The sequence below is a fragment of the Aythya ferina genome (assembly GCF_964211825.1).
Source record: "Aythya ferina genome assembly, chromosome: 5".
Classification (NCBI taxonomy): Eukaryota; Metazoa; Chordata; class Aves; order Anseriformes; family Anatidae; genus Aythya; species Aythya ferina.
The window spans coordinates 43850538-43862309 of NC_140301.1; positions in this window are offsets into that span (position 1 = coordinate 43850538).

The following is an 11772-nucleotide window of genomic DNA, read 5'->3' on the forward strand; positions in this document are numbered from 1 at the left end:
TCTGACGTGCACTAAGGAAACTCTTTTTTAAATTTTTTTCAAGTTTGCACTTGTTTCTTTCAAGAATGGGGTCTTGGTGCCTCTCGGGACGTCTGGAATTGCCATAAACATGCCAAAGAAAATGTGAGGTGTGAGCAGGACTGCTCCTTTCCTACTGGGCTTTGGAGGTCCTGCCCTGCCCAGCATCCTGCTTATCTCTGGGCTGTCCCCTGGGCTGTGTCACTGCGTAGCACACCCAGCAGGTGACCTGGGGTTGGGGCAGCAAACACCGGCACACCTGGGGGAGGGATGTGATGCTGAGAAAGCATCGGTTTGCCCATCATACTCAAACATAGGCATCAAATCTCAGCTCCTGCATCCATAGCTAAGTATGTAAAGTGGCCTGGCTGTCAAAGAAAGTGAGCACTTGAGGAGCCCCACTGGCAGATCCCGGAGCTTCATGTTTCTCCATGGCGAGGCATCTCCATTGGCTTTAGGAGTTTCTCCAAGATGCCCAGGACTTAGAAAATCCATATCATGGGGTCTCGCCTTCTGTCCAGCATGAACTGCTCATCAGAGCTGGTCTCCTTAAGGCAGATCAAGCACCTCTCCCCACCGCAGGCAGAACCCCATCAAAGGAAAGGACCCAGTGAGCAGGGGGGTGAGCAGGGCTGTAAGCAGGCTGCGGGTAATAGCTGGAGGAGCCAGCTCCCTTCCCTTCCCCCAGCTCAGCACAAGGACCTCCTGAGAGGAGACAAAAGAAAGCTTGGAGGGGGTTAATCTCCCTGAGAAAAACAAGTGATTTTCCAGTAAACAACTGCAATAGCAAACAATGGGGGTGAAAAATAGCGATCATAAAAAATTCTGCTCTGAGGAAGAGGCGACCCAATAAGAGAGGTGTCCCTCTGGCTGGGGGAAAAAACAAGCCAGCATTTTGGTGCAGCTTCGGCGACAGCAGCAAAATACACCCCACAAGTTGCCAAGTTGGGTCTACTTGTGCTTGTGCCTTTTGATCTTTTAATTGCTTCTTAGTTATCCTTCAGTGCAAATAAATAGTGCATTGTGTCAAGAAAGAGGAGGGGGGCGGGGTAGGGAAGAAAGAGACACAAAAGAAAGAGCTGTCGCCCAGAAGAGAAAAGGAACAGGTTCTTTCCCCCCACCTTTAAAGGAGTGAATATATCTGTATTTGGGGGGGTGAAGGGGGAGAAGGGGATAGGATTAGAAATCAAAGCGAAATTGGAGAGAAGCGCATTAAGCCTCGGGCATCCTTACAGTAGGAAGAAAGGAGGGAGGTGGTAAAACCCTCTGGGAGTTTATTCCGTGAGTTATGAGAGGATCCACGAGTGTAATATTGTTAAAGGTCAGCTTAAACCTAATTTAAACTAGGGCTGTGTGACCTCCGCCCTTCATTTAATACAGTCATAAGGAACATTGCACTGCAGATAGCTGGAACAATAGCTGCCTCCACCCCAAACTCCAGCCCCTGGCATCGCCTGCAACAAGGGCCTGCAATGGAGAGCTGGAGGAGGACCTGGGGAGCCAAGGGCATGGCTGAACCTGAGGCTGGGGAGGCAGAAAGAGAGGGAGAGGAGGGCTGCTGGAGCAAATGGGCTCGGAGCAGCTCTGCTTGCAGCCCCGCACACCAGGAAGCATCGTGGCTTGGGAACTGTGCAGGGCTGCACCAATGCAACTCCTGAACCTTTTGGGATGTCCAGGGGATGCTCAGGGTTTGCAGGGAGAAGCTCTGCTGCTGGGGCCTGCAAAGCTCCCTGACAGCACTACCCAGCAGAGGTGGTCAAAGCGGCTCCTGGATGGCCACCGACACGTGGCAGAACTTTCCGGGGAAAGGGGGAAGGAAGGGCCAGCTCTGGCCAGCCTGGACCTTGTGGGCAGAGACATGAGCCACAGCGAGAGCAGAGGAATGCAAGCAGCTGTGGAAATGCAGTGGTCATGGGCCAGGGTGGGCACCAGTGATGCTGCTGGGGAGCCGAGCCATGCAGACACCTTCAGGGGAGAGGACATTTGCATGGATTTTCTCTCCCTCTCCACCCATAATCCACAGAGGGGAGAGGTCACCTAATCCCAGCTCAGCCAAGGCTCCCTGTGATGCTCATTTGGTTTATTTCCCAATTATCCTACAAATGAAAGGATGAGCAGGAAGGGGATTTCTCGTCATTTGGGTTGCACGGTTCATGCTCCCTGCCTACAGCTTCACAAAGACACCCCAATTTGTAAAGCACCTTACGTTTTCATTTGTCACTGGTGAGGACAACCGGGAGAAATTGGACTGTGTTACTGACGTGCCCAACATGTCGGAGCAGGGAAACACAGGTCAGGACATCCACGATGAGAGCGAGGAAGGGTGAGGATGGCCCATGGGTTGGGATCTCCTGTCCTTGAAGGCTGGGTGAAAATGTCATCACTAGTGAGGAGAGACAGTGAACAGGAAGAGTCCTGAATGCAGCTGTTTAATGGCAGAGAAGTAATCTTAGTTGGCCCAGAGCATTTTTCAGCGGCTTTAAGAAAGTGATACCTTTTGTTCTGTACAACCCAGGAAATTGGCAATAACACAGTGTCCTTGCACGCTGCTAAAATATATTGATCCCGGGGCACACTGAACTGTTTGAACAGGAGAGATTCATTGGCGACAGAGGATGTGATATATGTAAGGTCCCCGCACGAAATTGAAGTCAAAGAACTGGGAGTGGGAGAAATAATTCACCTGGGGCCCTCAGTCAGCGAGGAACAAACAAGAGCGGAGGCAAGGCAGGTCTTCTCAGGGCTCCTGGTGTCTGCTGCAGGGTGGCTGGGTGGGTAGGGGGAAAGAGGGGTGGTCTAGGCATCAGCACAGGACCTCTTTTTGGCATGAGCAGGGTGAAAGGGAGGCTCTTGTAGCAACTCCTGCCCTGGTCTGCCGATGCCCTGAAGCATTCGTTGGACTCGGGTGCTCAGGAGAGAAGTTGGCAGATGCAAGCTAAGGACCCAGACAGTGCTGAGCACTGCAAAACTGGAGTTCTTCAGAGGTAAATTATTGCACCATGCCAGAGGAATTTGTGACAGCGGTTAAAGGCACAGGTGTTTTCATCCAATTTATACAGAGGACAAACTTGCATTTTTGGCAGACTGGACAAGCTTGGTATTCCTGTAGCATCTTTTAAAACTCAACACGCTGTCTGCAGCTCGGCCAAAGCCAGGAGGGTGGGGGCTGGGTGCAGCAGAGGGTCAGAGCATCCCAGGGAGGGAGAGAAGTGTCTCCTTTCTCTCCACCAGCTGGGGAAGGCCGAACATCTCTTGGTCTTCCCTGGTTGCCAAAGAGGATGCTGGCGTGGCTAAAGACTTCCCAAAAGGGATGTTTGAGAAGGGTGGGATAGGGTAGATAAGAAAAAATGCTTGCCCTCTCCCTAGCATTTCTTTGCAGTGGGAGTCTGGAAGGCTCCAAGTTTTGTCTGATTATTCACGTCAAAAATGTGCAACAAATACAGTAGCAGAGAAGGAAGATGGGTCTGTGCCTATATTAACAGCTAAGCACATCACAATTTCCTGTTTTCCTTATTTTTTTTTCAAACCATTTCCATGGAAATGCTCACTGGAATGTCATAGGGAGGAAGAAGTCCAAGCCCCTGAAGGACCAATAGAAGCTCCAGCAGGTACGATTAGCTCTTCCCAGCGCCAGGGGATGAAGCTGGCTCTCCATAGCACTGTGCAAACACGGGGAATTATGTATTTCCTCCTGGGTCTGTCTGCAGAGCAAGTCCATATGCTGTCCTTGCACCAATTGTGCCTTGGTGCAGCTCCTCAGAGAGCTTCCCCTCGGCCTCCCTGAAGACTTTCATCTCGGCTACGTCCTCCTGCCTTCCCTGCCGGTGAAGCTCCCGTATTTCAGACCTGCTTTAGAGGCACGTGCTTTGGCTTCCCCTTCAATGCTCCCCAGAAAACCAGGCGGGGAACATTACCCTCCAGCGGGCTATTTTTCCAGGCGCAATGCAGGCGATGGCACTGGGTGCAGATGGTGGCACATTTTAGGATTTTAGGGAACAGATGCGGGGCCCTCATTGACTGCGGAGAGGTGGAGCAGTGCAGATACGTCTCTGTTGTGTAATTAATGGCCTTGGAAAAAAAGAAAAAGAAAAAAAAAACAGCCTGTTGGCTAAGCCCGAATACCTCTGAGGGGTTCAGGAATCCCAGCTATGTATCTTTCAGGCGTTTCTTCCTCTGTTTTTTTTCCTTTTTTTTTTTTTTTTTTTTTTTTCCCTTTGCATTGCTGCTGTGATTCGGTGCAGGTCTTTGTTTGCAGCTCTCATTGTCTTGGGGCAAAGCATGGGGTGGGAGCATCCCAGGGCCTGAGTTTCCCATTTCAGGGACCTCCATGTCCACTAGCCCCAGCTGGGGCCACCCCATCACTGCTTCAGGCCCAGGGGCTTTTTGCGTAGAGAAATAGGTTGGAGGGGCAGTGAAGACCCCAGAAGGACATCCCTGGGGTCAGGCTCCCATGGGCAGGTGGCTGTGGATTCAGGGAGAAGGAGTAGCAAGGGGATTGTATATGGTTCCCATACCCCAAGTGCAGCCTCCCTCTGCCACCACTATGGGCAAGTCATTTCACTTCCCATCATTTTGCATCCCTATCCATCAGATGGGGGCAAGAATACCTTTGTTTCCCTTTCCCTCTCTCCCTTAGGGGCTGGAACTGCCCCTGCTGATGCTCACAGCTCACAGCAGTTGCATGGGAGTTTGCAATAAGGTCCCCACGGCCAGTGACATGGGGGCACCCTGCTCCCACCCCATCCAGACCATGTTGCCCACACCGCGGGTGATGGACACCCTTGCGGGGAGGCGAGAGGTGAGCGCTGAGCAGGGCAGATGATTTGTTTTCCGGTTTAACCAAAACACTCTCCCATAATCCTAACCCAAGAGGGGAGGCAATAGCACTTGGCAAACAAATTTACGCTAAGTGCACTTGGCTGGAAATGTTTATACACTCCGCTGCTGAAAAATACACCCGGCGCGGCGATAGTGCGGTACGGCACCAGCAGAGCAGGGGCGGCTGCGGTGGGGATGCTGCGATGAGGTCCCAGTCAGCATGGGCCTGGGGCACAGGGAAAGGTGGCAGTGCCGGAGCCATCAGAACGGCCTGGCAGGAGGCTCTCCCCTTGGGATGGTGAGTTAAAGGATGGTGGTGTGCCCCTGAAGCTTGGAAGTGAGTGGGGATGGTTTGGGGAGAGGTGGGGGGAGCTTTGGGCACATGACAGCAGTTGGAACCACGCGTTCCCAAAAGCCTCACTGCTGTGGTCTGCTAGTGGCTATGTAACCTCCAAGGGCTTGTTCATAGATGGGGTTGGGATCTCCAAGGAGCATCATGGGGCAAATAGGTATGGTGTGATCCCGCGGGATGGGGGGAAGCTCTTTTGTGGTTGGGCTCCAGCAAGAAGGAAAGGTCTGTGGACAGAAAAGTGAGGGCTTTGTGGAAGTGCCAGTGCTCCTGGAGCAGGAGACCTCGCAGTGTGCTTACCTCAGCTAATTGCTAATTACTAGGGGAGTAACCTCCCCCCCAAAACCATACATATAGCTTTTACAAAGAGCACACAGTGGGCTTACATAGCACGTGCGTATGCACACATGTATTTTTGGGCTGAGGGGGTAGAGCGTGCTAGGCTAAGTAGGTAGAGCCAAATGGCAGGTGACTCAAATGCCACCCCTATTTCTGGCCCCACTGTGGTGATGCCACTTGGGGTGACTCACAGGGTCTCTCCATGTCCCCATCTCTTCATCAGCTGGAGATAACTCCTACTGGGATATATCGGTCCTAGTGTGCTTCAGCATCTGGAAGATCCAAAGAGGAGTAATGCAAAGCATTTAGTGATATGGTGTAGTGGAGAATTTGTTAGGGCTAGGTCAGAGGTTGGACTAGGTGATCTTGGAGGTCTCTTCCAACCTAGATGATTCTGTGATTATGTGATTCTGTGAAAACACAGGCATGATCCCGAATGCCTCCATACCTGCTGTGGGGCACGAGCCAGCTTCCCAGGAGAGGGCTGGGAAAGGTCTAAAGAAGTTTATGTTCCCTGTGTGTTTATGGAGGTGCAGGCTCTGGACAGGGTGGGCTTTGCTTGCCTTCAGCATTGAAGGTGCCAACCCCACCCCCAGCAGCCAGAGTGTGTGTGGCCAACACGTTCCCAGCCCTCTGCGAAGGCAAAGGGTTAACAGAGCTCCCGAGGCAGGTGGGAGCGTGGGTCAGGCTGGGTGATATCGCAGACATGTTATTTGAAAAGCTAAGAAATTGTGGAATTCCTCACCTAATCCAACTTCCCCACAGTTTAAAGAAAGCTGCGGTGCGAGATACGGCTACATCCAAGGGAGACCCCCCACGAGCCTTTCCCCGCATGAGCCCCATATGTATATACACGCCGTGAGCCACCTCCGGTCCCGCTGGGCTTCCAGCTGGGGCCAGTTTTGTCCTGGGAAAGCCCAGGAGATGCAGCGCTATGGGGAACCAAGTCCTCCTCTTCAGGGCACCAGTGCCCTGGCCGTAAAATGCACAGAGTTGTGTCCTGCCCAGCGGCCCTGAGAGCTGAGCAGCCATTGGTGGTGTGTTCAATCAAAGCTGGTTTTAGCTGAAAAAAAAAAAAAAAAAAAAAAAAAAAAAGTTAAGGTTTTAATCTGGAAATTTTTACAAATGGAAAAAAAGGCAATGACTGAGAACACTTCCAGAAAAGATTTTTTTTCCACGACCTTTCCTATCAGTTCTTTGTAAAAACCTGTTGGATGAATCAGTTGGAAAAAGTGTTGCTTGCCAAAGGCAGGTGTTGGCAAAGAGGCTGGTCTTTTCCCAGGCACTGCTGCTGGGCTGCTGTTTGTCCTCCTTTGACCGTGGTTCCCCTCGTCCATCCTGAGCCATCCTGGGAGCCTCGGGGGGGCACATGAAGAAGATAAATGCATTTGCTGCTGGGGGCCAGGCTGCCTGCTAGCTGATGCTTGCTGGAGGGCAGTGGGATCACGGTGTACTTCACCAGCTCTTGGATGTTCTCAGCTCCATGTAACACAATCAGCAGCTCGCTGTTACTGCCTCATTAGAGGAATAAGCACAATAAAGGATGAGGAACTCGGTCAGTTTCCCTGATAGGGACGAAGGGATGAGCTCACTCTGGGAGTGGCTGGAGGGTTCCCAGGTATTTCGCACCCTACAGAGACGTTGGCACACCTGAGGCAGGGAGCCCTCAGCCCATCCTCTTGCAGACGTGTCCCTCCAGGGCTGGGACATGCTGCGGATCTGCAAGGTAGAGGCTGCAGGGCTAAATGTCGCTTAACCCTACAAGAACCCCCCTTGATGCTTCAGTCTGCAAGAGCTGAAGCTGGTTTACCTGTCTGTAGGAGGTTCATCCACCTCCAGGGGGTTCACCCACCCCTGTGACATTGTGTGCTGTGCATGTCCCCACACCCTGCCCGGTCCCTCTGCCTTTGTTTGAGCTGAATGTGATGAGGGGCGTGCTGAAGGGCGTCCTGTTTGCTCTTTTTATCCGCCAACTCTCGAGCTTTTCCTTCCAGCCCTGCCTTCAGCCCCACTTGACAGATGCCAAAATTAGGGTCGGGAACCATACATGACCAGGATGGAGGAAGCAAGTCCTCAGACCTCTTGTGTTAGCCAGAAAATAGTCACAACGCTTACACAAACATTTAGTGAGACAATATGAAAACCAATGGCAATAATGCCCCTGATTCTCACAGGCTCCAGCTTAGGGCATCCCTAGCTATGGGAGGTGGCTGTGGTGAGCACCGCAAATACCTGAACATGATCAGAGATTAACAAGTGTAATTACAGGTATGGCAATTGCATCCCTGTTGCAAATCTTCCTCTCTCTTTATTTTTTCCAGGTGGGTTTCGTGCTGAGCCATCCAAGTCCATCAGGTAGATCTTCAAGAAGGAGAAGATTTTTTATTTTTTTGGCCCAGAATTGAATTGCTTAGATTTTTTTTTCCTTCTGCATTAAAGGCAACCATTTCAAATATGTACAGATCACACGGGTGTTTTTTAGTCAAAACAAGCACTGTAACCACAAGAGGTGCCAGACTGGAACAACCTCTTCTGAACTAATCTAATCCAAAGGAAAGAAAGAAAAAAGAAAAAAAAAAAAAAAAAAAAAAAAAAGATGTTTTCCAGAGATAGACCGAATTCCATTGTCTCTGTGTGTGATATAAGGAGAGAGAAAAATCTAGCAATGAATAGCATGCATCCCCTAAAAGCCCCTTTTAGGGGAATTAACTTACAACCCCGAGTTTCATCATCAGAGGAAGATTTGCCTGAGTCACCAGGGTGTTTTCAGAGTTCCCATCCCAATTCCTGCTGAGCCCCCATCCCAGGTCCTGCCCCAAACTAGAGCCCTGCTGGGGAGGGCAGTATTCCCAGAGGATCCCCTGCACACCTCAATGCCACTGGGGGCACAAACCCCGCTCTGGTGTACGATGCCTGGTTTACAGCCACTTTCTCCCACCCGCCACCACCCTCACCGTTCCCAGAGACCCACATGAAAGCAGCAACAGCACCATCGGGGTGTACAAAGTAGGAGATGACTCACTTGAAGCCTTTGCTCCCACCTTCGGGATGCTCTTCCGTACCCAGATAGGAGTGATCTCCTGGGGAAGGGGGGTGGAATATGTCAGATGGATTTTATTTTTATTTTTTCTCAAAAGCTTTCATTTAATCTAAACAACTGGCTTGGGATATTGGTGCTTGGCTTTTAAATGAAGTAATTTTAAAATTAAACTTGTCTGGGTGTGATTCTGCTAGGTTCTGGTCTCAGGAGGGAAAACAGAGAAAAGGGGAAACCTTGAGCATCAGTGATTGGTATGATGTGGATGAAGACACTGCAGCAGGCTGTGGCAGGGAAGCAGTTTCCACCAACTTAGCAGGGTTTAGGTGGTGGTTCCTGCCCTTAAAAACTACCTGCAAGGCACAAGAACATTTCTAGTTCCCAAGTACAGCAGGAGGACCATGCAGGCTGCAGCATCCCTGCACCCCAAACCTGGCCATCCCTGAGAAGGGAGGCAGGAGGTGGGATTTCTGGACAAGAAAAAACAAGTGTTGTCATCTCCATGCAAGAGAGAGCTCCAAGACACCCAAAAAAATACCTGCCTTTGGCTTTATCACAAGCACAGGCTGTGGGGAAGCGGCCTCCCAGCCGCAGCCTTGTTTTTCAGTAGGAGCTGCTGTCCCCAAAACCACTTCCCCCATGCTGCTTCTGCGCTCTGCAACCACCCTGCTGCAGTTTGCGACTTTGCCGGGGCAGAGACTGAGGCGTGCAAGCCCAGATCGTGGCAGAGAGGGGAAGGAGGGCTCTGGAGCCAGAGCCAGAGCTGTTGTACTGAGAGGGCTCCCTCACAACATCTGTCAGTGCGTGGTGTGAACCCTGGTGTCCACATCTCCCCCAGGCTGCCCAAGGGAGAGAGAGGAGCCATCAGGTGAATGGTTTGTGAGGCAGGTTTTTTACACAGCAGAGGGAGGGGTGTCACCCCAGAGCACCCACTGCCACAGAGGTGGAAGTCTTCTCCTGGACCTGCCCCAGTCATCGCACCTGGCCCTCAGGTGTTCTTCATACAGCCAGTTTGCAGAAAGGTGTCGTGCACATGCAGAGGTCAGTACAGGCTACAACTGATGGAAGCTTTAGAGAGCTGCTCATATCCAAATGAGCAGCTGTCTAAATCCATGACTAAATCTCAAATCCTGACTTGCTGGCATCTTGCTTGCTGCTTTGGAGACACCCATAACAAATAGCCCAAATAAGTCCCTGTCTGAGCCCTTTTGCACCAATTTCTTTTTTCCCAGACTCTCTGAAGGCCTGCCAGGCTGCGGGCAAGACAGCCCCGTGCTTTGGAGGAGTCACCCTCAGCACAGGCGGGCTGCTGCTCCCCACAGCTCTCGATGCAAGAGGTGCAAACCTTCTGTGTGGACAGACGAACCGCCCCACTGGGTAGGTTCCTCTCACCCCATAGAAACAATCCTGCCCAAGTGGGACTAATATCACCTTCCAGCTCCTGTAACACATGTGACTGTGCATCACAAGAACCCTTCCCATGCCCACCACTTTGGTTTTGACCAAGTCTCTCTGAACCTTTTTTTTGTTTGTTTGTTTGTTTTCTGGATAAGTGCAGCGAGCTTCCTTGCTCCCCGTAGAAAGGCAGGTTTCAGGCAGGTCAGGTCATTCCCTCTGCTCCTTCCTGCTCCTTCCTTGAGCTCCCTTTCATCCTTGATGTGCTTAGTGTTGAAAATGTGGCCCATTGTCTTTTATCAGGCTTTGCAAGGGGTGTTAATCCACCCGAGGCTGTGCTCACTGTAACTGGAACAAGCGTGGTGTCGGCAGGAAGATGCCCTACAGACCCGGGGGGGGAGATCCCCCAAATGCCCAGCGCTCCGCTCTCCCTGCGGAGCCTCACTCCGCAGGAGGTTCCGTGACATATTTATCTAATCCCCAGCAGGATCCCCTCATGGGCTTGCCCTAACTCAATCCCACAGACACCTGGCTTTGTTACACAGCTCTCTAGCTCCCGGTCAGTGCAGCGACAAGTTTCCAAATTGCTCATTTGTGTTTGAGGAGCCTTTGTTTAAAAACCTGGGGGATCCGTGCAGTTAGGAGAGGACTGGGCACGAGCCTTTGCCAATGTGCATTTGGGTAACTCATTATAATTCTATTATTGTACATGAGCGGAGAGGTCCCCCCACCACTGAGGCACTTCATGGAGAATAGCTTAGACCCTTTTCCTAAAATGAGAGACTGTTACAGATCCAGCCAGCTCTTAAGTCTTTAAATTCTCTCGAGTCAGACAAATTGGCTACATGTTGCTCTGTTTGGCCTAAATTCAAATGAAGCTCTGCCTTAAGACACTGGTTGGCAGTTGTAAAAGACCAAACACGGACCTGAATTAACGGAGGAGATTTCACCTGATGCCTTGGGGGATGTTCACCCCTGTACCTGAGGTCTCAAGGAATGTTTGTGGCAGATCCGTGCCCCAACCTCCCACAGCTGAGCATCACCAGCCCAGACCGAGGGACAACCTTTGTTTCAGCTCCTATTGCTCAGGTCTGGGGTTTATGTATTTTCCTGGTGCTTCCCAAGCTGTCCCAGTCTGAAACTCTGAGCACTCCCTCTGCTGGCTAAAATATCATTTCATAATCACTCGCTAGGGCTCATTCGCACTGGAAAGACACAGGGGGAGAGCAAACCCTCCCCAGGGCAGGTGCGTCTTAGGGGACAGGCTGCAGTGGGGACACCAGTGCCACTGTCCCTGCTGGTGGGGCAGGACAGCATCAGCAAAAGGTCCAACCTAGACCCAGCCTGAACTGAAGCTCCCTGACATGATTTCCAAATACAAAGTGTATAACCCCAAATATCTGCAAGACAGAGAACCAAAACAGCACAATGCTTGCAGGATGGGTGCTGGTGGTCACCTTCCCTTCTTCATCCTTTCAAGGTCCCAGGATTCAGGCACCTTGTGAGCAGTAGTATGGTGTGGGGAGATGGCCCAGCTTTGTTTGACATGTTAGTATTCATACTCAAGATACATATCTATGCTCTGGAAGTCCTTCAGTGCCAGGGTGAGGTGGAAACACCCAGGGTTTTATTCGGGGCTGCTGTTATTGTGGACCTAGGCTTAGGTATGCACAAAAGGGGATACCTGGCCCAGAACCACATGCCTATCCAACCCAAAACACTCCATAGATATGTGCAGCATCCAAGGAAATACCAGGCAGGAAAAAATTCCCCAGAGCATATGATTTCTTGCACTGCAGGGTGGCAAGTGAGCCAG